This window comes from Sminthopsis crassicaudata, chromosome 6, assembly GCF_048593235.1.
Source record: "Sminthopsis crassicaudata isolate SCR6 chromosome 6, ASM4859323v1, whole genome shotgun sequence".
In the NCBI taxonomy this organism is placed as follows: Eukaryota; Metazoa; Chordata; class Mammalia; order Dasyuromorphia; family Dasyuridae; genus Sminthopsis; species Sminthopsis crassicaudata.
This window is the reverse complement of record NC_133622.1, coordinates 181,790,146-181,813,141: the sequence shown is the minus strand read 5'-3', so window position 1 is coordinate 181,813,141 and position 22,996 is coordinate 181,790,146. Positions and strand designations below refer to the sequence as shown.

At 35.2% G+C, this 22,996-nt stretch overlaps 1 protein-coding gene across 4 annotated transcripts in view; it reads right to left on the bottom strand.

The window, feature by feature from the left end:
• Positions 1-22,996, bottom strand: part of TBC1D14 (TBC1 domain family member 14) — a 121,896-nt gene that overhangs the window by 81,124 nt on the left and 17,776 nt on the right. Inside the window, exon 1 of one of the 4 annotated variants that reach the window (XM_074272588.1) lies at positions 4,611-4,719. The exons of the other annotated variants lie outside the window; for them this stretch is intronic. The gene's annotated coding sequence lies outside the window, so the exon portion shown is untranslated. Of the gene's footprint in view, positions 1-4,610; positions 4,720-22,996 lie in introns of those variants that run through there. 4 annotated transcript variants of the gene reach the window in all.

The following is a 22,996-nucleotide window of genomic DNA, read 5'->3' as shown; positions in this document are numbered from 1 at the left end:
CAGAAACCACATCATATGCAGATCATGTGAAAGAACTAGAAATGTTTAACTTTATAGAAGAGAAGACTCAGTCTGAGGAGTGTGATCTCTGACATCAAGAAATCTCAAAGACTATTGATTTCTTCCGTTTGGCCTCAGAAGGAAAACCTGGGAATAATGATTCATAGATGTAGAGTGGCAGATTCTGGCTCAATGGAAGGAAAACCATGGAGATTACAAAATGAAATGGGATGTCCTGGGAAATAATGCTATTCCTATCAATAGAAATCAAGTTGAAGGCTGTGATTCCAATAGGATGTTGTAAGAAGCATTGCTCTTCACATACAGGTTGAACCACTCTGTAGTCCTTTATAGTTATCTGACATTGTAGGAAATCATATAAATAATCTATATTCATATTTCCCTTTGAATTATGGAAGTACTTATATTTATTAGTCACTAAATACAGAATCACAGAATTTCTTAGTTGTAAAGGACCTTGGAGGCTATCTAATTCTACTTGCATCTGAAAAAGAATCATCCCTATGATGTACACAATACATGATCATCCAGCTTTTGCTTGAAGGCTTTAGGAAAAGTAGAAGCTACTATTTTCTGAGGTTAGTCATTCCACTTTGGAATAGCTCTAACAATTACAGCTTCTTTAGAAGTTATTTCTGCTAATGTTGAATGTGAATATTTTTCTTCTCAATTTCCATCTATGAGTGGAACTCATTATTTTTCTCTCAAAACCTTCCCTTCTTCCTAACTAATATTGCTGTTAAAGGTACCACCATCTTCTCAATCATCCAGGTTTGTAACCTAAGAGTCATCCTTGACTCCTAATCTTCTCACTGAGTTTTCCCTAATCAGTTCTCAAGTCCTACCATTTCTACCTTGATACTACCTCTGCTTTGGTGTTCGATCTCCCTATCTCAAGTTTCTTCCCATTTCAAGCCATTCTCCACTCAGTTATCAAAATGATTTTCCTAAAAAGCACATTTCTATATCACTACCCAGCTCAATAAACAGTTGTAGCTCCCTATTCTCTCCAGTATGAAATACATTATCATCTGGCTTTAAACCCTTGGTACCCTTCCCCCCTCCCAGATCTTATATCTGGCTTCCCTCCACATACTCTCTAATCCAGTGAAACTGGCCCCCTTGCTGTTGCTTAAACAAGATACTCCATTTCTTAATACTGGACACTTTTTCATGAATGCTCTCCCTTCTCGTGTCTGCCTCCTGGCTTCTCTGGCTACCCCTGCTGCAAGAAGCTTTACTCAGTTCTCTTTAATCATCATGCCTTCCTTCTGAGATCATCTTCAATTTCTCCAATATATAATTTGACTGTACAAAGTTATTTGCACATGTCTTTTGTCTTTCTTTGCAACCCCAGTATTTAGCACAGTGTCTGGCATACAGGGGACACTTATGCTCACTGACTTGACTGGACATTGCTCCTAGTTATGTTCTGAAGGATTAAGGAGATTAAGTTGAATCAGTCCTCTACATTCCAGTCCTTCAAATTTAAGCATACAGATCCTGAAAGGGCAGAAAGCAACAATATTTATCACTTGAAAATGAAGCCTGTGGTCACTCAAAAAGCTAGGAAAAAATAATAGGCAACATCTATCTCTCTGTGGAGCCACCTAAGACCTCTAGGAGAGCGGAAACATTTTATGAAGAACACCGATAAGTTACAGAGTGTTTGTGGCAAGGCAACCAAGATAGGAAGGAGTCATGGACTCATATCATCTAAGGAATCACTAAAGAAACAGAGGATATGGAACCTGGAAAAGAAAAGTAGTTGGTAAAATATAATAGCTATTTTCAGTATTTGAAGGACTGTCACATAGGAGAGAAAAGGAGAATAAGAATGAGTACATATTAAATACCTACTATGTGCCAGGCACTGTGGTAAGCACTTTACAAACAAAATCTCACTTGACTCACAACAACTCTACAATGTAAATACTGTTATTATTCCCATTTTACTATTGAGGAAAACTGAGAGAAACAGAAGATAAGTGACTTGCTCAGGTTCACATAGCTAATAAGGCTTTCTGCCTCCAGTACCTACACTCTATCCATATCTATCCGTAGATACACACTATCTATACCACCCAACTGTCTCTACAAAGACTATATATGTTCTTCTTGGACTCAGAAACCAAAACTAGGTATAATGGGTAGAAGATGAAAAAGAGACTAATTGAAGCTTAATCTGCAACAACAAAATTTGTGAACAATTAGAGATATCCAAAAGAAAAATTGAATACCCTGACAAATAATGGCCTCTTTTCACCCAAGGCAACTAGGTGGCACAGTAGATAAAGCACTGGGGCTAGAGTTTGGAAGATCTGAAATCAAAATGCCTCAGAAACTTATCTGCTGTGGAACCCTGGACAAGATAGTTAATCTGCCTTAGTTTTCACCTCTGTAAAATCAGTGATGATAATAATAGTTGCTATCTATCTGCCAGGATTATTGGAAGGTTCAGATGTGATATAAAGCACTTCAGAGATTAAAATTACCCCACCTATAATAAAATATAAGACAGAACTCTGAGCCAATGACACTTTATTAAAGGATCCACACTTCCCTCTAATGAAGATCTTCTTTAAGATATGAGATGACTCCTCCTTTCAGGACCCTATTTTTATAAGGCTAGATGTCCAATCATTCTAGAACAACTATGCCAAAAACAGAACAATTCCATTGAATAAACAAAATAATCTGTCAACAGAGTCACAAGTTGGGTGAAGCAAGGAATATCTCCACATAAGATGGACAGGCTACTCTTTAATTGGGCAGGAGGAAAAGGTACAAATCATCATAGTCAGTGATCTAAATGGTCATACGATGGTCATCTACTCCTATTGGACAAGTGATTCTTCCAGAGGTATGAAAATACTTGAGGGGATTTTCCAAGTAGTTGTGATCTCTGCCACACTAGGCTTGGTCACAATGACAAGGCAAAACAAGGAGGGAGGACCTTTAGCTAACTTCCTATAGTTAAGCAAGTGAACTTAGAATCTGCAGCTACAGCTCTGGGGCCTTATGTACAGAACTGTGATATGATTCCATCAATCTAATTAATACTGATAGGAAACAGAGTAGAGGGCCAAAAAGAATTATTTCTCTCACCACTTAGTGCAGAGACTAAAATTCTACATAATAGATGTTTAATAAATATTTGTTTCCTTCCTCTTTTTCTCCTTCCTTCCTTTAATTTGGCATTGAATGACCTCTACAAACTGATTTCTTTAAATTAGGACCAACTGGACCCAAAGTTCTTCTCCAGGCATTAGCAGAAGGCCACACCCTATTTATTCCTAGAACACTCTTCTTTCCCATCTCTGACTCTTGGAATACCTCATTCCCTTCCAGGACTGGCTCAAGTGCCACATCACACAAGAGGCCTTTCCTATTAACAAAATCACAATGCTCTCTCATTTACTTGCATTATTTGTTTATACACAACCTTTACACATGCTATTTCTTCTCAGAAGAATGTTAGCTCTTGGAAAGCAGAAACATGCTTTTTTTTCTCTCTGAATCCTCAGGCCTACTCCAGCCTGGGGCAGAGAGAAAGCGTTTTTTAAAAAAAAATACTGTTTAATTCTGTTAGAAGTGAATGAAATGCTAGAGGCACTCTTGTGGGAATGACATGAGAGAGGTCACATAGTCAGAATGCTAGACCACAACTAGACCACATGACTTACACGCTTGATCAAATATAGCCACAAACATCCCACCAGGAAGGTTTACATGGGATATGATAAGCCATTGGTTGTTCAAGGGAAAAAAAAGAAAGCCGCATGTTCTAAAATGTCATTTCTCGTTATTAAACATGGTTACACTCTAATCATAGGAAGCAACAGTGGATCTGAAAAGAATATATCATCAAATATCTCACCATTTTGGGGAATAGCCTTAAGGAAAGGAGAAAAATATAATATACATGTATAATTAGGCTACTATTAATTATTAACAATGATGTGAACATTAGAAACAGAATGAAAAGGCATATTGGATTACTTGACATTTAGGGGAGGGGGTAAAGGGAAGGGAAGGAAAAATTTAGAACACAAGGTTTTTGCAAGGTCAGTGTTAAAAAATTATCCATGCATGTTTTCAAAATAAAAACCTTAAAGAAAAGAAAAAGAAAAGAAAAAGAAAAAGGAAAAGGAAAAGGAAAAGGAAAAGGAAAAGGAAAAGGAAAGGAAAGGAAAGGAAGAAAATAAAAGACTGCATCAGGCCTCAATCACACTTGAAAGTCCTCCATATTTTTATCCGACAGGGATGAGAGTCACAAGTAAAGAAGGCCAGATCTGTGAAATTGATGGAAATGACTATATTATGAAGATTACCAAACTTAAGATTTCTTCATTTCTGTTTATCTCCTAATTATAATTCCATTATAACCAAGTCACAAAGTACACATAAGGAGAATCAGACACAACTATTTAGCAGATGCTTAGTTATAATAAAACCAAAAAACCAACCAAACAACAACAACAAAAAAAAACTCTCACTGATCCTCATAGCAGTTCCTAGGATGCTAGATCTGGAGGCAGAAGGAACATGTCACCTCCTTTTACAGATAAAGAAAAAAAAAAGCTTACCTGACATCATTAAAAGTGGGAAAAAAAAAAGCTGAAAATTTTCAAGTGCTTCTAAATGGTGAGGCTCACAGTCATTGTAATATAGCAAAATAAAGCAATCATAGAAGGAAGGGTTTAAGTAAAGTAAGTAATTTCCATATCTGGATAAACAGGTTTCACAAGTCACCAAAATTCAGGTGACTTGGGGAGTTGAGAAGTTACAGTTTCCAAGGGTCATTAACACAAAAATGCTTCAAACTCCTACTCTAAAACACACAACATATTTAAACCCACTAGATGATAATAATACTTTAATCATTGACTCAAAATTTCTTTGACCTTTTCTCCTTCATGTTCAAGACATGAAAATGTCTGTGTAAGTGAGACACGGGACAAGTAAAAACAACTTAAAATTCCTTAGAATTTAGTTCCTTAAATCTAACTACAAACCTCACTAAAAAACTCTTTAGTTCTTCAAGGGAAAAATAAAATCCTCTTTTCTGGTATAATTTCTGGTATAATTTTCAGTTTGTCTTGTCTAAGACAGAATACAATATTGTTTAAATTTTTTCTAAGATGCCTATTTGACAGATTATTTCTAAATCAATATTACTAACTTTTATCTAAGGTTAAAAAAGAGTCTATGGGAAACTAGGGTAGAGTGAGAAATACGGGGGAAAAGTCTCGGGTACTCCCCAGCACTTTCTGGCATCTTGAAGCCAGTCCCCAAAGAGAATTGTAATCTTTACCATCTTCCTATACACTTACATGGAAAGAAGAAGGAAATAAAGATCTGCTTTCAGGAAAAGAGAAAAATCTCAGCAAGGATTCCCTAAGTTTCTGTAAGGAGGTTTACCTTTTTCAAGGAATACATGAAAGAATGAGGAAGACAGAGGTTTTACTTCCCTATTCAATCACAAGTATGGGAATACCCAATTTCTCACAAACCACTACTGAAGAGCTGGAAAGTTTCCTGAAAAAAAAATCTATTTTAAAAATCAGCAATTAAGCAGCTCACAATGAAAAGACCTTATACCCTTATTAAAAGCAAGCAATGCACCTATAAAAGTTTTTTAAAGTTTATACAAAAATAATGTTGCACTCAACCCACTCAAGTATTTTTCCCCATGATCGTAAGCTAAATTTGAAAATTTATTTTATACACTTCTTTTTAAATTATCAATTACCAAAGACATTCAGAAAGACAAAAGGATATTTAAGTATGTGACGACAAACCTGTCCATTAACAGGAGTAAAGGTGAGACAGCCATAGCTTCTATTGTAACAGCACAAATATAAAAAGCCAATTGCCGGTAAACTTGTACTCTGGATTAAACATTCTCTTGACAAGTCCTTCACGGTCACCGTCCAAAGAAAAATCAGCTGCTTCAATTTTAAAATGTTACTTCATAAAAGTGCCTGAAAGTTAAGGTTTTGACAGTTGAATAAACTAGCCTCTTCCTCAGTGTAAATAGAGAAGACTGGTGCTTACTTTACCTTAATCTAAGGGAAGGGTTGAGCCAAAAGCCAGGTGGGGCTGTACACACCCACTGAAACTTGCTCATTAAAAACAGGTTCATTTTGGTCACAAACAGAACTGCATTCTAAACTTGGAGATAAAAATTCAAAGAGTTCAAAGGATAAAATCTGTTAGTACAACTTTCACAAATATCAATATAGATTTTTATATATCAGGAAAAAATTTCTGACACATTTTACATTTGATATTAAATGCAGCCCAAATTTAAAGGAAAGCTGTTTGAACTTAATAAAGTTGTTTATAATATTTAATAAGGGGAGAATTATAACTACATGACATTTAAATTTTCTGTTTCCAAAAGACACATTGGGCTGAATATAGAATATTGTCCATTAAGCCACATTCATAAGAACAATTCATAACTTAATCTCAAAACACTCAGCTGAGCATTCAGTTCTAAACCCGTTGCAAGTTACAAAAGTTTTCCACTTGTAATAACAACAAAATTTGATTGTTTGTAAAGGATCTTACAATGATAAAATTGTAACTATTTAACTGATCCTAAAACAGACCTCAATTTTTCCTCAACTAGTATGTGACTGAAATTTTAATAATTACAATGTGATCTGACTGGTCTGCCAAGAACTGAGGTGGGCACTAAGTAAACCAACTCCCTGTGTTTCCAACTTCCCCAATCACATTTAAAGGCATTTCAGATGTTCTTTTGTAAGGAAATCAAAGGCAGGAAAGAGAAGGAAAATGGTTCTATAATTTTACAAAAATAAAATAAAATAATGAAATAAGTTTTAAAAATAAAAATAAATGCTAACTATTTTCCATCTGCTATTGTCTTACTGAATAAGGAGGAAACAAGAAACAAGTTTACTGGTGACAAATGACCTTTTACAAAATAAATAATCAGAATAATCCCATACAAATGTGAAGCCAAATTATACTGCCTAGGAAGAAAAAAATAATACAAGCTTTGTTCTCAATAACAGAAACAATAAAAGGTAAAATATTCATCTACTTCTAGTTTCTTTAATAGATCCCATAAATTCATACTGATTTAATATTAACCCTTTTTGGAGTTTCTATAAAACCTATAATTAGAAGTAAAAAAAAAAAAAAGATAATAAAATTATTTTAATAAACCAGAAAGTCTAGACCTGGACTAGCATAGTTAATCTTCTGACAATCTCTTTAAATTTTAAATCTTCTGATTACTATAGAGATCTTCCAATAATTCATTAAAATTCATTTTGTGAGAAATGAATGGGCATTTATTTGGTCTCCAGAGTTACAAAAATTAAATTGGGAAATAAAACAAATTGGAAACCCTGAAACCTACAAGGACATCAAGGAATAATCAGAGATGGAGGTTATCTTGCCCCAAAAGAATGTCCTTGAAGACAGGGAGTGACCTTTGTAATCAGGATTAATGGCCTGAGATTTGAAAAGAATCTTTTGTTTTCTGCTCTTAGACCTCCCTAGGTTAGGTTCCCCTTTTTAGAATATACGTTCCTTTGGGGAAAGGAATAGCTGACTTCTGTAACATCCAATCAAAGGGAAATCAGGGGTTGGGACTTGTGTTTCAGGAGAGAAAATAAAATGCGGCCCTTTGAGGTTTCAAAAATGTGACCCATTATTACAAGAAGGTAAAATAAAATATTCCTGCATTCATCTGTGAGTCAGTAGTTCTTGGTAAGATATTTTGTATCTTACAAAGAGGGGCTCTGTCCAGGATCCAGACATTATGAGTTGGGAATGGCCCCCTGTTGAAGCATGAGGAGATGAGTCCCACTGATAGTTGATTTCACTAAACCCCGTGGTTCAGCTCCGACTTCTCCCACTCATAGACTGTCAAAGATCCTAGGACCATGTTAGTAAGTAAGGTCACTGATGAATCCAAGAAATCAGGAAGGAAAATAGAATACATTCTACAGCAGCCAGGCAACTCTGTGCACAGATCCAGGGTAAAAACGGTTTGAGGATTCAAGACAGATTGATAAGAATTGGTAAGAATAATGGCACCAAGGAGTGGAAATCGCTGGGATGCATACCTCTTATATAGTCCTAGAAGAGTGATGTCAAGAAATCTAGAGTTGAGTAAATATTAGTGATCTGGGATCACTGGAGTGTGGAGATTTTTCAAAATGTGATGCAGGGAGGGTATGCACAAGAGAAATTTAAAAGAAATTCTAGGAAAGAAGCAGTAAAGAAATGGGGTTCTGGAAGAGAAGAGGTGCTTCTTTAGGAAGTAGGAAGGAACAGCTCAACTAGACAGAAAATAAAAGAATTTAAAAGCAGTTTGTGTGAGTATGAGTCTGTTTTTTGTCTTCTGTTTCCCTTAGTCGGCTTAATTACAAAAGAAAAGATCTGGCCATTTTGGGATTTAAATATGTTTGTTAAGTATGGCAATCCCCTCCAGAGTCCCAAAATTCTTCTCCAAGGATTCTGAATTCTGTAAAAAAAAAAAAAAAAAAAAAAAAAGGATATAGTCTATCTCCACATGGCTTGTGGAAATCTAGGGAAATCCAACTTTACACTTTAAAATCTTTCCCTCTTCCCTATACAGCAGTTCACATGGGTTTAGGTTAGAGCACAAACTTTAGAGGGGTAGGGGAAGAGAGATAGGAGTCATTGCCATTTTGCTCCCAGGGGCCTGTCTCCATCTCAGGTTTCAAATAGTTTACTGCCATTTCAAGGATTCTTCATTCAAGGAAAATGGAATTTTTGAGGGAGAAGAGTTTTCTCCCAAAAATGTGACAAATTTTTGTGCTTAAATATAAATTGAATATGCATTTGGGGATAAGATTTTAGAAATGTCTGCATTTCTACTAGAAGTATTGCTACTAGAAATTTAAATCTTTATTTGATTTGAAGTTGTTTATTTTGAGGATATTAAAACAGCTCTCTGGTAACTTACCTAAAGAGGTCATATGTTTGTATCTCATACTTAAATGGAATATATTTAAGGTATTATGTTGCTTTCTAAATTGTATATTGAGCAATTCATAAAAATTATATGAGCTATGCTTTGAAATTTTGTCCACTCTGATGGACATATGTATAAGTTTTGTGAAATTTAGCCCAAAATTATTTAGATATTACCTATATTGTGAAACTTAAGGTTTCTCTTACATTCTCCTTTAACAAAGATATACACTTAAAGGGTAGAGTTGATAAAATTTTGTAGAAAGTTTTAAAAAAACCAAGGAACAAGAAAAATTGGCTGTAAAAGCAATAAGAATAAAAGGGCAATTATTATTGTATTATAGTATTGACATTAACAGGAGTCAGGTTTGTGGGGCTGAGCTGGTGACATCAAGATGAAAAGGCCTGCATTCTTGAGGTGGAAATGGACTCTTTTCTGGTTTGAGTGAATTTAGAAACAACTAAGAGATAATTGAGTTTGAATGGAACATCCAGTCAGAATCTCACAAGCTAAAGTATTGATTTTTAAAATAACTTTTTCAATTGAGGTGTGTGTTAAAATTAGAAACTTGACTGTAAATGACAAGATTTCATTTTTGTGATGGATTATATCTAGTTATTGCTTATGAAAAATGTGAGGTTGCTAATTAAGTTATTTGGTGTTATTGTCATAATATTGAAACCTAAAATTTATAATTTGTGTGTGTGTGTGTAAGCCAAAAAGAACTCTAAGATAGGGTTGGATAGATACAGGTAGTAGACTTAGCCCCTGCTCTAGGGTTTCTTCCCTTAAATTGTAAACTTGCCAGATTTGTAGGGGGAAAAAAAAAAAAAAACTTGGTTCTAGGTATAAAATTCCAATCTCTTCTTCTTTATATGGCATTATTAATTGAATGTTTGTTTTTATTTTCCAAGTCATTGGTTGGTTTAAAGCATAGTCATTTGTGAGACTGTGTACTGCTTACCAATGCAAGAACTTTTAAAAATTATTGCATCCTGATCTCACTATTTATGAATATGACAGCAAATATGATCTACAGCTTTCTTGAAATACCTAGAGCAGAATTTTATGCTGACTGTCCTGCATCTAGTTTTGGCTGTGCTGTGCAGGCACATGGCACAGAAAGTTTAGGATGGAAAACCTCCGATTAGTGAAACTTGCATAACTGATACTGTTTTGAGTTTTGAATTTGGGAATGATTCTCTCAATTAAGTTAGTAACTTACCATTTGAGAGAAATACTATTGGATTGTTAGCTATTATAATAATGCTCCTGCTTTTTCCTTTTATAGCAAATTTCTATAATCAGAGTAAGTAGTCAATGCAATTCAAGTATGTACTAGCTTGCTGTTTTCAATCTGAAAATATGTAGTCATTATATCTTAAATAATTAGGTGAGAATTTGGCCTAGTTATGTGTTGCTAGATGTGTATGTCTGTAGTAAATAAGGTCCTTAAAGGTTTCAAAATAATGTAAGAATAATTGATAAAACTGACTGTGGGACCTATAATTTTATTGATTATTGAAACTGAAACTGAAACATCTTTAATATGGTTTAGAGAAGAGGATTTTAGTGTATTCAAGTTTTCTTAGAGATCATGTAAATTGACCTATAGAATATTGTTACATTATGGGAAAGTCAATTTTATTTAAGTTTGTTACTAATATGGAATAACATTTGTTTGTATAGTGTGTCCTATGGCACAAACATGTTTCCTTTTTAATAATTTATATGAAAAGTTGCAGGTCAATCTATACTGGCCTCTCCCAGTCCATCTTACAACAGACTCTGGCAAAAGAGGGGAAATATCTTCTTCCTCTGTTCTGAGAGGTTTTTCCAATGGAAACTCAGAAACACTCTCAGGATAGCTTCTAATCCCAGAGCCAAGAGGAAAACTTGTCTAGGAAAAAAAAATACTGGCAGAAAGACTTTCCCTCTTTTATTCTGATAGGATTCCCTCTTTTTAAAAACTACTTTTTAGGTTCTCTCTCTCGAGTTCTCTTAGGTTTATTTTCCGTTAGGCTTTGATCAATTTACCTTCAAATGACCAGCACGAGAAATTGACCAGCTTCAGGGGTCTGACTCAATCTACTACATTTTCAATCAGCTCAACCCCCTACAAATGAGAGCTCAATGCCCATTCTCAGCAGGAAGTTTCAGAAGATGAGATCATTACCCCACACCCCAAAAGACTCTAGGCCCCAATGATGTGAGAATGAACTGGAACTGATTGGTGTATGGCCCCAAACTACCCAATGTCAGAGTGGATTCCCTGTAAGGAGTTCATCAATTCTATGAAGGGGAAAGATTATATAGGATTGATGTTACTCCCTTGCTACAACAGTATTTGGGACTCAGGATAGGAGGCATCAGGTTAAGATTTGGGTTAATATTGCTGAGAAGAATACCCCATAAACAATTCAGTTTGATGCTTGTCAAATTATAGAATTATAAAGGTTTGATTAGCTGTCAAGTAAGTACAATAAATATATGTGTCCAGAGAGGGTTTTATGGAACTGACTGTCCAATCTGTAACGATGTTTGGTTTGCTACAAAGGCTGAACACTTAGAAAATGCATATCAAAGAGTAATTGGGAATATATGTAACAGGTATAGATGTTTTAGGAAGATTTGGAAACAAATCAAGGACTTAAGACAAGCGATAGACACCAGTACCTAAGTAGAATTGGTAAAGTATGAGGTAAAGAATCTGAACAAAAATCAATTTCTATGTCTGTGCTAAAGGTCGCCTCATGTCCAGATAGTACCATTCCCTTTGGGTTCAGAAAAACATGAGAGTGAATTCCTCCTGTTCCCAAAACAACATTCCTGGGGAAAAATGCAATGCTTTGTTCTACCTAATCCCTTCTGTGAGGAAACAAACCAGGCTATACTAGCCCCTTAGCTCTGGAGAACAATTAGTTTACCTCTCATGGAAGGGTTTTTAAAAAGTCCCAAAATCTAGGGACTGTAGTTAGTAGCATACACCTCAGTCTGGAATGTAACTGATGATAGCTCTTTCAATTTCTCAGAGATGAGCATACCCCAAGCAAATCTCGGGTGATATTGTTGGAGGCAGCACTCTCAAATCTGCTTTGCATGCGAACTGAGTGGGCACCTGTGCATCGACCCAAATGGCTATTCCTTTTACCCTGGCATTCAATGAAGAAAGTAAGACCGAATCAGGAAGAATTAATCAAGGATAATAACTGATAAATTCAAGAAATCTAACTCTTGATTTGGATCATTCTTGCTCTGGTGAGTAAATGTTATTGGATAGATTACACCGAAAGGCAGGGAAGGGAGTACAGGGTAGTTAGATGCTACTAGCAGAATGCATGGGTCAATAGATTGATTCTGGACAAGTTATTGGCAGGAAAAGGAAGATACTCCATACAGTCCTGTCAGAAGAATTAGCAGAGAATCTAGGTATTAATTATTCATCCTATGTAAGGATATCTGTGCAGAGGTTAATAGACTTTTATGAAGTGGGATGTAAAATGTATTAGACAAATTCGAGAAAAGAATGTGGAAACCAGATTTTTAAAAATTTTAAAAGGGGGGAAATTGTGAGAAATGGATGGGCATTTACTTGGTGTCCACAGTTATGAAAATTAAGTTGGAGAAAAGAAACAAACCTGAAACACAAAAGGACATCAAGGAATAATCAAGACTGAAGGTGGTTTTCCCCAAAAAGAATGTCCTTGGGGACAGGCACTGATTTTTGTAATCAGGAATAATGGCCTGAGATTTGAAAAGAATCTTAGATTTTCTGCCCTTAGCCCTCCTCTGTTAGCTTCCCCTTTTAGAATGTAAACTCCTTTGAAGCAGGGACTGGCTAACTTTTGCATCATCCAATTAATGAGAAATTAGGGGAGGGACTTGTGGTGCTTCAGGAGAAATAAAATGTTGCCTTTGGAGTTTTAAAGCTGTCTATTCAGCTAGAGATCCATTCTTGCAAGAATGTAAAAATAAAATCCTTCTTGTATTCATTAATGAATCAACGGAGTTCTTGGTAAAATAGATGATTTCTTATAATTTTATGTGAATACAAGTCATTTCTTTTTTGTTTTGTGAGGCAGATTGGGGTTAAGTGACTTGTTCAGGGTCACACTGTTAGCAAATATTAAGTATCTGAGACCAGATTAGAACTCACTAACGTCCTCCTGACTCCTGGGTTGATGCTCTATCTACTGTGCCATCCAGTTGTCCCAATACGATATTTCTAATACATATAAATTCACATAAACATATATAGTCAGACCTCAATTACATCTATTTCCTTTCATGTAACAGGTTTCAGGAACATTGAAACCAATCAAATTTAAGTTAGGCAACTTTTCCCTTAAGACAGTTTCAGGATACTTCCAAGAAGTCAACCCACTATCATCAAAGAGGAAGAAAATTAGTAGCAGAATATTATTATAGTACTCATATCACACTACTGCATGCTGCCCAAGTTAGATATAGACATACTGCTTTTTGCCATTTTCATAATGAATGACACAATAATTCATCAACCCTGCTCTTCTACTTTATTATCGCTTTCCTATTACTTCTGAACACCAAAGCACATTTGCACTGTCTCACATTTACTTTGTGGGGAGAATCAAACAATGAGCTAGAACTAAGGGAACTGCTGACTTCTCCAAAGGAAACCTGCTCAAAACTTTTGGAATCTGAAAGGAAAAAAAACCTCAAGGTAAATAATGACCTTCAAATACACACATAGACTTAACTCATTAACTTATTCCCTCCTTTCCTATATTACACACAGAGTCTGGTTGAAATAAGCCTTCAGAAGAGATATAAACAGAAGTGATGGCTGCAGGATGGCACAATTCTGAGGAAACTTCCCCCCCCCCCCGCCCCCCAGGCTGGGATTAAGTGACTTGCCCAGGGTCACACAGCTAGGAAGTGCTAAGTATCTGAGGCCAAATTTGAACTCAGGTCCTCCTGAATTCAGGGCTGGTGCTCTATCCACTGTGCCACCTAGCTGTCCCTAACTCTGAGGAAACTTAAATGTAATCATTTTTCAATTTCTGAAGTCATTCTTCTCTAAGTATGGATAAGATTAACACAAATATCCATGCTCAATCCATCCTTTCCTCCACTTAATAATTTTAAAAATCAGAATAAAGAGGAAAGAAGTTTTTATGACTTATAACTAGGCAGATTTATTAGGGGGCAAGAAAGGGAGGCGATAGAAACTTTCTTCCTATTCAAAATAAAAAAGCAGTATCAAAAGTGGAATGAAGAGTCAAAGATATAGTCCAAGATCTTTTTAAGGTCATGGATTTAGAGGTGAAAGGGAGCTAAGAGATTATTCAGTCAGGAACAAGACTTTGAATTGAAAGATCCCCAAGAGATTACCCAAATTCAATCTCCTCAATTTACAGATGAAATGAGGCCTAGAGGTGTTAGATGACCTGCCCAAGGTCACCCAGAGTTCCAAAGCTAGGATTTTAAACCAAAACCTCTGATCCCAGATTCAGTATTTGTATCACATTTTTACTCTCCAACATCTTCATTTTATAGATGAGGAAACTGAGTCACAGCAAAGTCAAGAGTACTCATTCAGACAATCAACAGCAAAGGTTCAGCCCTGAGATTTAAACCAGCATACTTGACATCACAGGAACTAGGTCATTTGTTGATGCAATCTACATTATTTATAAATATGCATACTATAAGCAGAGATTACCAAGTATTACTAAAGATGCTGACATTGCTAAAATCTAAGGATCAGAATTTAAAAGAGAGAATATTCAAGACAGTAGCTTGCTAATGAGCATAAGCTAACTTCTTCACAGCATTTTGCTATTATTGAAAGCATGAATGAGAGTTCTTTTTAAAAACAATCAAAATAATAAATATTTGTCCAACATCTAGACCAACCAGAATGTTTCCAAATAACATGAGAGAGGAATGGAATTAATTAAAAATGGCATTTCTCTTCTTTTATCAACATATTTTTAAAAGTTTCTAAATCTTACGAGAAAACTAAAGGCCAGAACTAAATTCTATAAAGCCTCAAGTGGATCATAGTCTGATAGATCAAGAGCTAGTAGAAATCTTAGAGGTCATCTAGTCCAAGTCTCTCATTTTTTCAGATGAGGAAACCAAATCCAATAATAGTAAAGTTAAGGGAGTCCCCCAAGGTCAAATAAATAGTAAGTGGCAGAGTAAAGAGTCATTTAGATAATTAAACCTGTAGGATATCAAATGAAAGAGCTCCTAACTTCACAGAGGCAAAAGCATGTTGATAAACTGATAAAATGCTTGAAAATTAATCACACATAAATTAATTATCTGGATACAAAAAAAAAAACAAACAAAAAAAAAAAAACAGAACCCAGAATACATGGGAATAAGCTAAGAGTTAGGCAAGTGTATATATAAAATAGATTAGTAATTTTATAAATTATCTTCTTTTTCTGTTCTATGTTTATATATGGAAATGTTCTCTTTTTTTGAAGTTTTTATTATATCAAGAATTTTATATAAAAATGTTGGACAAGAATAGCAGTATAAAAAGTGTTTTTAAAATAAAATGGCATATTCCAAAGTTCCACAAGATTTCCTAATTATAAAAAGATTCAGTGATCTACTTACATGTTAAAAAAACTAACTCCCAGATCAATAACATTTATAGTAACCAATTCTTCAAAAGCTTTTTTGTTGAAATTGGGACTCTCTCACAAAACTTGGATACAGTGGTACCGCCTCCATATTCCTGTCTCAAAAGTCGTTGAATTTGATATTTGAAGCATCTTGACAAAAAAAAAATGCTTCAGTACTTTATACAGCACTCATCACATTTGGTTATTGTCTTGGTTGACTAATATGGGTAAGAGGTTGGCAACATACTGCCTAACATCACACTTTTATTCTCTCACCCCCTACTCTCGTCAGTTATTGCCCTCAACTATGGACAACTCCTACAGCTAGGACAAGGGTGCATAAGACTGCCACTTTAGAGCACACAATTCTGCAGTCCCTGCAGGACAATGCAGCAGTAGCATATAGTCTCCCAGTTCCCAAAACAATAATATTGGAAGGGGCACAAACTGCCCACTGTGCTCAGCAGCAATGTCAGTGCCTATGAGAGCCTAAGCAGTAAAGGAGGATCTAGACCTTCAGTCAGCTCCTACAGGAGCAAAAAAGGTAGGACCATAGCATCTCCTTCCCTACCCCAAGGGAGCTTGGATAGTGTGCAGTGCAGGGAAGAGTATAAAAATCAAGTTCCTCTCAGAAAGTGAGTTGTATGAAGAAGGGAGGAGCCCTGGGATGGGCTGGGATGGGCCAGGATGGGCTGACAGGTTTTTCCACAGCTGGAAGTCCTACTTGCTCCTTTGAGGAACTATTTTAGGCATGTATTCCAAGGAAATCAAAGACAGAAAGGAAGGTCAGATAGAGAGATAGACATACAGATATAGGATATATTCACAGCAACACTTTTTGTCATAGCAAAAAAACTAGAAGCACTGTAGGTGTCCATCTGCTGAGAAATAACTAAACAAATCAGAGTACACGAATGTAAGATAATTATTAAGTAAGAAATGATGACTATGACATATTCAGAAAAAACAGAGATTTATATGAATAAATGCAGAGTAAAATAAATCAAGGAACAAAATATTCACAATAACAAAAGTATGTAAAAGAAAAAGATTAAACTGAACAATGCTTTATGTTAATGGCCTAAGCTGTTCTCAGAGAAGAGAAAATGAACTCTTCTTTTGCTGAAGAAGCAGACTATAGTTTGGAATGTTATATCTACTGCCAATAGGTGTTTTGGTTGATTTTGCTGACATTCTAATTTTTTTCCTTTTTATGGCAACACTGGTAGAATATTGATGATAATAAAAAGACGGGTCTCTGGTTTCATAGGAAGCTTGAGACCATTAAAATAATATTTCAGTTTTCCAGAAGGCAATCCAGTTGACTCTTCCCTTCTTTAATTTTGGGCCCAACTCATTTTCTAGATGTACTTATTTCCTGCCCTTGACATATCCAAATACATTAGCAGGCTGGGCTAACAAACAGTCTTATCCACTTGATCTTTCTTGTGTTGATAATCAAATCAAACTTTTGAGTTATTATAAAGCTCTTAGAGGAAGGTCTGCAATGTTCTGGGACTTAATAAAATCTGCAAAATGATGCATCTGGGAAAGCTCACTATCAACAGGGAATCTCTTCAACATGAATTCTACCAGATCATCCACACAACAGCTGAGCATCTCTGGCTAGTCTACATTTCCTGTTTTATGCTTTGTTTGACATGTAATATCATAAGGGCATAGAACAGGGCTGTTTCTCTAGTTTTATTTTTTAAGGAAATCTTGAATGACTCTGCTATATGAATGGGAGATGTTGTTCAGTCACTTCAAATCATGTCTGACTCTTCATGACCCCATCTGAGGTTTTCTGGGCAAAGACACTGGAGTTATTTGCCATTTCCCATTCCAGTTCATTTTTACAAATGAGGAACTGAGGCAAAGAGGATCACATAGTAAGTGTCTCAGGCTAGATTTGAATTCATGAAAATGACTCTTCCTGACTCCAAGCAAAGTGCTCCACCTAGCTGTCCAGATGGGAGATACCCTGTTAAAAAGAGATCTTTTAAGATCATTGCTCTTCCTATCAAATGCTTCTTCATAATCAACAATTAGCCAATTCCCTAACCTTCATTCAAAAGCTAAGTACACGGTTTGTTGTTTATTGCTTGTGAAATACTGCTTGTTCCTTTATACTCTCAATTAAGGATGCCCTTGATAATTCACATAAGATTTAGTAAAAATTGAATAGAAACATCTGTAGTTATTAGGTTCTCTTGGCTGACTTATTTTGGTATTAATAAAGCTTCATTTTCCCATCCCTTTGATATATTCCTCTACTCTTAGATAATTTGTACCTTTATGCTTCAATGCCATATAACTATGTCACCTCCCACAAAAGATCACCTCAATGTGCAGTTTGGTGAAGCCAGCTACTTTCCATCCCTTTGTTCTCTTTAGTCCTTTTCTCCCCCTAAATAAACCCAGACAAAATTAGGATCCACAATAGTGATCCCATTGTCCCAGATAGCATAAATAATACTATAATAATTGTTTACATTTTTTTTAATGTGGAAAGTCCTACATGAGCTCAAAGTGAAATGTACTATGTACACAGAGATATTTTGCACAACTTCACATTGACCTTCTCAATGGGGGGAATGGAGAGGAAGGGGGAGAATCTGGAACTCAAGATTTTAAAAACAAATATAAAAACTTTTTAAAATGTAACTGGGACCCCCAACCAAAAATTAAACTTGAAATACAAAAATTAAAAGGAGAAATCAATAATATTGAAAGTAAAAAAACTATTGAATTAATAAATAAAACCAAGAGTTGGTTTTATGAAAAAGCCAATAAAATAGATAAACCTTTGGTAAATTTGATCAAAAAAAAGAAAGAGGAAAATCAAATTGTTAGTCTTACAAATGAAAAGGGGGATCTTTCCACCAATGAAGAGGAAATTAGAGAATATAAGGAGTTACTTTGCCCAACTTTATGCCAATAAATTTGATAACTTAAGTGAAATGGATGACTTCCTCCAAAAATATAGGCTCCCTAGATTAACAGAGGAGGAGATAAATTGCTTAAATAGTCCCATTTCAGAAAAAGAAATAGAACAAGCTATTAATCAACTCCCCAGGAAAAAATCCCCAGGGCCAGATGGATTCACATGTGAATTCTACCAAACATTTAAAGAACAATTAGCCCCAATGTTATATAAATTATTTGAAAAAATAGGGGATGAAGGAGTCCTACCAAACTCCTTTTATGACACAGACATGGTACTGATACCTAAACCAGGTAGATCGAAAACTGAGAAAGAAAATTATAGACCAATCTCCTTAATGAATATTGATGCTAAAATCTTAAATAAGATATTAGCAAAAAGACTTCAGAAAATCATCTCCAAGATAATACACTATGATCAAGTAGGATTTATTCCAGGAATGCAGGGCTGGTTTAATATTAGGAAAACTATTAATATAATTGACCATATTAATAATCAAATTAATAAGAACCATATGATCATCTCAATAGATGCAGAAAAAGCATTTGACAAAATCCAACATCCATTCCTACTAAAAACTCTTGAGAGTATAGGAATAAATGGACTATTCCTTAGAATAATCAGGAGCATATATTTAAGACCTTCAGTAAGCATAATATGCAATAGAAATAAACTGCAACCTTTCCCAGTAAGATCAGGAGTGAAACAAGGTTGCCCACTATCACCATTACTATTCAATATAGTACTAGAAACGCTAGCCTCGGCAATAAGAGCCGAGAAAGAGATTCAAGGAATTAGAGTAGGAAATGAGGAAATTAAACTATCACTTTTTGCAGATGACATGATGGTATACTTAGAGAACCCCAAAGACTCTGCTAAAAAGCTACTAGAAATAATTCAAAATTTCAGCAAAGTGGCAGGATACAAAATAAATCCACATAAATCCTCGGCATTTTTATATATCACTAACAAAATGCAACAGCAAGAGATACAAAAAGAAATTCCATTCCAAACAAATGTTGAGAATATAAAATATTTGGGAATCCATCTACCAAGGAAAAGTCAGGAATTATATGAGAAAAATTACAAAACACTTGCCACAAAAATAAAATCAGATTTAAATAATTGGAAAGACATTCAATGCTCTTGGATAGGCCGAGCGAATATAATAAAGATGACAATACTCCCCAAACTAATCTATTTATTTAGTGCTATACCAATCAGACTCCCAAGAAACTATTTCAATGACCTAGAAAAAATAACAACAAAATTCATATGGAAGAATAAAAGGTCGAGAATTGCAAGGGAACTAATGAAAAAAAACTCAGAGGAAGGTGGTCTAAGTGTACCTGATCTAAAGCTATATTATATAGCAGCAGTCACCAAAACCATTTGGTATTGGCTAAGAAATAGACCGGTAGATCAGTGGAACAGATTAGATACAAAGGACAAAAAAGGATACATATATAGCAACCTAATCTTTGACAAACCCAAAGATTCCAACATTAGGGATAAAACTTCATTATTCGGAAAAAACTGTTGGGAAAACTGGAAATTAGTATGGCAGAAATTAGATATGGATCCACACTTAACACCATATACCAAGATAAGATCAAAATGGATCCATGATTTAGGCATAAAGAGGGAGATAATAAATAGATTAGAGGAACAGAGGATAATCTACCTCTCAGACTTGTGGAGGAGGAAGGAATTTATGACCAGAGGAGAATTAGAGATCATTATTGATCACAAAATAGAAGATTTTGATTACATCAAACTAAAAAGTTTCTGTACAAATAATACTAATGCAAATAAGATTAGAAGGGAAGTAACAAATTGGGAAAATATTTTTAAAAACAAAGGTTCTGACAAAGGTCTCATTTCCAAAATATATAGAGAACTGACCCTAATTTATAAGAAACCGAACCATTCTCCAATTGATAAATGGTCAAGGGATATGAACAGACAATTCTCAGAGGAAGAAATTGAAACTATATCCACTCACATGAAAGAGTGTTCCAAATCACTACTGATCAGAGAAATGCAAATTAAGACCACTCTGAGATACCACTACACACCTGTCAGATTGGCTAAGATGACAGGAACAAATAATGATGAATGTTGGAGGGGATGTGGGGAAACTGGGACACTAATACATTGCTGGTGGAGTTGTGAAAAAATCCAGCCATTCTGGAGAGCAATCTGGAATTATGCCCAAAAAGTTATCAAACTGTGCATACCCTTTGACCCAGCAGCGCTACTACTGGGATTATATCCCAAAGAAATACTAAAGAGCGGAAAGAGACATATATGTGCCAAAATGTTTGTGGCAGCTCTTTTTGTTGTAGCTAGAAACTGGAAGATGAATGGATGTCCATCAGTTGGAGAATGGTTGGGTAAATTGTGGTATATGAAGGTTATGGAATATTATTGCTCGGTAAGAAATGACCAGCAGGAGGAATACAGAGAGGCCTGGAGAGACTTAAATCAACTGATGCTGAGTGAAATGAGCAGAACCAGAAGATCACTGTACACTTCAACAACAATACTGTATGAGGATGTATTCTGATGGAAGTGGAAATCTTCAACATAAAGAAGATCCAACTCACTTCCAGTTGATCAATGATGGACAGAGGTAGCTACACCCAGAGAAGAAACACTGGGAAGTGAATGTAAATTGTTAGCACTAATATCTGTCTGCCCAGGTTGCATGTACCTTCGGATTCTAATGTTTATTGTGCAACAAGAAAATGATATTCACACACATGTATTGTACCTAGACTATATTGTAACACATGTAAAATGTATGGGATTGCCTGTCATCGGGGGGAGGGAATAGAGGGAGGGGGGATAATTTGGAAAAATGAATACAAGGGATAATATTATAAAAAATATATATATAATAAAAAATTAAAAAAAAAAGAAAAAAATGTAACTGGGGAAAATAAAAATATTTAAAACAAAACAAAAATTAATTCTTCTTGTCTCTACACCATTGGGCTAGCTGATGTTACTCAGTTGTATTTCTTGCCAGTCTTTGTTTAGTTTTATTCTCTAGATGTTTATTTTTTAGATCATACTGCTTATTACTATCTTTTGTTCCTCTTTCTAAGATTTTATGAATTAGGTATTCTAATCCATTGCTGTCTTTGTTGAGCGTCTCTTCAGTTAGTAAGTCAGTCAAATGTTTGCAGAGGTACTTTCTGGGATCTTTTTCTGACAATTAATGTTACTTGATTGTCTTTGTAAAATGAGTTCAATCAATATTGACATCTTTTCTATTATTTATTAACACAAGAAAAATTAAAAATTTAATATTTTCAAAAATAATCATAAGGTATTTAGATTCCTACATAAATACTTTCCTTGGACAACTGGAACACTAATGGACAATTTTTTTTCCATCTGATTGGGGCAGGAGAGGGAAGAAAATGAGCATGCAGAGTACATTATTCGGTAAGATTGAGGGAGATGGTAACCGGACTGAATAAAACAGAAAAAAGAAGGATTTTGTAGGCTTGAAGATAGCTAAGCACATTTGCAAGCAAAAAGAAAAGAATCAGCAGAAATACTAAAAATACTAGAGAGTAGGGATGATTTCTGGGACAAGATTTTGAAATAAGCAAAAGAAAATGGAATCAAGGGCACAGGTGAGGAAATGTGTAAGGTGAGAGAATTTTTGCCTGTGCAGTAAATAGAGAGGGATATCTTGTCATTTTTAAGATAGAAGGAAAACACTAGAAACAAAGGTCAAGGAGTTAGTTTTGAATGCTCTCAATCTTTCAATGAAATAAACAAGTTGTCAGTTGTTACTCAGGGTTTGAAGGAAGGAAAAAGTTTATAACAGTAACTATAAGAACTGAGAAAGAAAGACTGCCAAGCATCACTGAGGGCCAGCTAAAGTTATATACTATAAATTTGTAGTCAATGAAATCAGCTTTTAAGTCATCCATTCTTTATCAGTATTTCCAAAAGTAACTGGCTATGAAATACTTTGGAACTTGATAGGAACCCATAATCACATCAACCCTAGAAGCATACGATCCCCACAATACAGAAAGGATAGCTGTGACATTTTGAAGCAAAATAGAGGCAATTATACCTATTCTTATGCAAAAAAATCACTACATATATTTTTTGATTATATAATTCCTCCTTTGGGGTATATAGTGCTCAAGGGAGCACTAGTACTGGTTTGGTGTCCATCTGCTATCCAACTCTCACCCATAGTACCAAGAAGATGTAGCATGCACAATGCCCATAAAGCAGCCACACCCTGATATTCCATCTTGGCCAGGCTGAGAATAACCAATGAGCTTCAAATTCCACATGTGTTAGGGGAGTGTCTAAACAAGCATTTGAAAGCCCACCCTAGTGAAACAGGCAAATACGAACATTTTGTATCAACAAATCATGAGG